Source organism: Vicia villosa, unplaced genomic scaffold (genome assembly GCF_029867415.1).
Source record: "Vicia villosa cultivar HV-30 ecotype Madison, WI unplaced genomic scaffold, Vvil1.0 ctg.001216F_1_1, whole genome shotgun sequence".
NCBI lineage: Eukaryota > Viridiplantae > Streptophyta > Magnoliopsida > Fabales > Fabaceae > Vicia > Vicia villosa.
The window spans coordinates 48,057-52,024 of NW_026705538.1; positions in this window are offsets into that span (position 1 = coordinate 48,057).

Sequence of the window (3,968 nt, forward strand, 5' to 3'; positions counted from 1 at the left end):
AGCTCTAATTCTAAACAAGCAAAGCAGATCTAAGTTGATACCTTGGACGGTTCCTTCATGATCTACCATCAGATCTAAGTTGATACCTTGGACGTTCCTTCATGATCTACCTTCAGATCTAAGTTGATACCTTGGAAGGTTCCTTCATGATCTACCTTCAGATCTAAGTTGATACCTTGGACGGTTCCTTCATGATCTACCTTCAGATCTAAGTTGATACCTTGGACGGTTCCTTCATGATCTACCATTCAGATCTAAGCCGATATTTCAGACGGTTCCGCGACGATCAATCTACAAGATCTAAAAGCAGATACCTCGGACGGATCTGTAACAATCAGCATTCAAAAATTCGAAGCAGAAAATTTGGACAGTTCTGTAATAATCAACCTCAAAGATTTAAAGCGGTAACCTCGGACGGTTCCGTAACGGTCAACGCAGAGGTTTTCAAATCCTTCATCAAGATATAATCAATGGATTCATTCTGATGAACAAACCATCAACACATTTTCCAGATGGCATCTGAAGGCCCATCTCAGGCAATGTTTCGATCTGCAGACAACATTTCTCAGACGACATTCAAATGTAATTTCCAACATCACTGTCGGTGGAGGTAAGTGCAAATTTCAGGGCATCTAAATATTCAATCATCTTCTACCTTCAGATTCCAATCAGGTTTAAGAAGATTGAATAGGGGCAACTGTTATACCCCAAAATTTGCCCACATCTTTTTCAAAAAGAAGGCAACAGACTTCTGTTTAAAAATTGGGAGTTTCATATAATCTTGGATTTTATTTCACAAATATCCTGATTTTTATGAATACTCGGTTTTTAGAATTTTTCTTATACGGTATTTTGGTTCGCTGTTGAATTTATTTTTACGCAAACGCCAAGTACTGTTTATCACTTCACACACGCTAACTATTTGAGATTTATTTACGGATAAATAGTACTGACGCAATTGGTACATAATTTATTTGACAGGCGCAGAGTCCGGGGATTCAGACTGTACTGGTAACAATTAAATTATTATTGTTTCCCACTAATTTTTGTACTATATTCTATTATTTTCAAAATCTCTTTCTTTCTCTTTCTTTCAAAATCAAATCCTAACTTTATTCTATACATCTCTTTTTTTCAAATCCTACTTCCACTCAAATTTTCCTTTTTTGTACGGAATCACTTCATTCCCCAACGTCTCAATCATTCTTTTCATTCTATAAATACCTCTCATTTTTTCCATAAAATCTCACATCAAATTTCATTCAATCTCTCAAATTTCTACCTCATATCTATTTTCTCTTCTTCCCCGACAAAAAATGGCAAAGTGGATGGAGACACTTTTTCTTATAGTCATCACCATTGCTACGGTGATCATGTCCTTCTTCTGTCTGCATAGTCCTGAAAAATGCGGACCTGCGATGGTTACACTTCCGATCATCTATTTTCTGTTGGTCATAGCATGGATTATTAATTGTCATATGTAAAGTTTGTCGTATCTTCTGTTTTTAGAATGTACCGTTCTTTATATTTACCGTGCTGTTTACTACGTTTTGTTTAGGTAATATTTGTACTGTCAGTATTAAGTATTACACTATCTATTATATCGTCATTTAACTAGTAAGATAATATTATATGTGTTTATTGCTAGTTAAAATATTTATATTTTTTCTGTGCATTAAAGCCTTTCAGTCTTATTATTGACGGTAATTTTGTTCTCGTACAGTGTACTTTAATTATTTATTATGTTTGTGTTTTTCTAACAAATCATGTAAATAATTTCTCACCATTAACACAACAAAAACAAAAAGAAAAATTAACTTTAACTGTTGAATTTTCACTTTAACTGTTACGTTAATAACCGAACAGCCAGTTAACAGTCAAACCCGGTGACAGCACGTTTCTCCGTGTTTTGTACCATCAATCAAATCCATCTTTCACATTTCAAAATTCCAAGATTTTTGTCCTAGAAGTCTTCTGACAATCACAAGATCAGCAAAGACTCAGCACTGCACAAAAATCAGGTACGCTCGACCGTCTCCTACACAAACAGTCCCTAACTAGGGTTTTTGTTTTTTTCAGGAGAACAAGTTTTTGAGACCTCAAATGGATTTCATGGAAATCCATATATCTCAAAGTACAACCATACAAATTTTCAAACTTCAATTCACTCAGACGCACGGTCAGCAGTTCAAACAGTCAACGGACGACCCGTTTGACCAAAAAGTCAACAGACAGTAAAAAATGAAATTTTTTGTCAACATCCATATTTTGTCAAAAGATTCATAATTTGATCATAATTCATCAAGGAAAGATAAAAAATCAGCAAAACCCTAAGTTTCAAAATTAGGGTTTTCTCCTAAAAAGTCAACTGAACTTTGACTGGTCATAACTCTCTCATCCTTCATCCAAAAAATTCAAACCAAAGCTCATTTTGAAGGAAATTCAATTATCGTTCAAATGCAATTGGTCCCATGGTCATTAGATTCACCATTTGAAAAATATGAACCAAGACATTACAGGTCATTTTCAAAGTCAACAAAAAGTCACTTTTTTCAAAAGGACACACAAGGAGCATGGAAATTCATTTTGATATGAGACCAAAGACATTGGTTAGAGGACATCTTGAGGTTTCCAAAAAGTACAAGAACTCCTTCATATGATAAAAATTGAGGGATTTATGCCTTGTTGAAGTTGGCCATTTGTTTGGGAAAATGCTTGAAATCAACATTGATCAAAAATGTTTTTTCCAAAAGGGACCAAGTTTTCATGATCCAAACATGTTCCCCATAATGTGAAGGGCCTCCGACGACCAAGCCAAGGCCCATAGCATTTTTGTTCTTTTTTGGTTTAATTTTATCACATTTAAGATTAAATTGAAAAAAGAAATGGAAGGATGATATTATGTAGCTTGGATATTAAGCTAAGGCCATCAAGAAGCATTCAACTCTGCCACAAGAAACTAGTACAGCAGAAGAGAGTGGAAAAATCAAGCCATGGTTGCTTGAATTCAAAGCTACATATATTATAATATTCAAGAATTCAACAAAATCATCAATGCTTCCTAGCTTAGTTTTTAAGCACTTTCTTTGCCTATAAATGAAGTATAACACTTCATCAATGTAAGAGACACGAATTCATAGCCTACCATATACATATACCACTCTTGTAACAACTTGTAATATTCAAAGAAACTTGAAATTCGAATTTTAAGTTTAAGTCATTTTCAATACAAACTAAGTATTCAAACATCATCTCTGAACTTCATTGAACTTATCCAAATAAATTTTAAGCATCAAAGCCTCACAAATCGAGCCACACAAGCCACGGTTTGTTCAAACATAAATCATCATATATCTGATCATACACGCATGTTTAACAAGATGTAGATATATATTTGAGTTTAGTTTGATGTACTGATCGTTTCTGGAAGTTTAATTGATGTTTGGATACCTGTACGAGGAACCACCATTTTAGGGTTCTTGCTTTAAAAATTAGGGCTTTACGATCCATGCAAAATTACAAGTTCTAAATGGTACCATTAAACTCGTATGAACAAAACGAGTTGATCCATGGTCTTGCGCCAAATTTATTTCACGTTTTGCTTGTATTCGTTATTTTAACAGGTGTAATAGGTTGAAGTCTTTTACATCACCTGCAAACGAGCGGTGTAAAAGATCCATCCTGATGAAGAAGACAAGACGTGGCGTCCTCTGAGTGGCTAGCGCGCGCGTGTTTTTTAATTTAAAATTTATGATCCAGTGTTTTGCAGGTGTGTTACGCGCCATGCTCCCTCACGCTGGTCACCATCAGATCATTTTACCACTCCATCCAACGCATCTAACATGCTAGTCCTTACCATGGACTCTCCAGCCAACCACACCAGATCATAACTTAATATATTTTCATTTTATTTAATTTTCTTTGTAAAATTATTTTAAAATAGCTTTAAAAATCCAAAAAATACACAA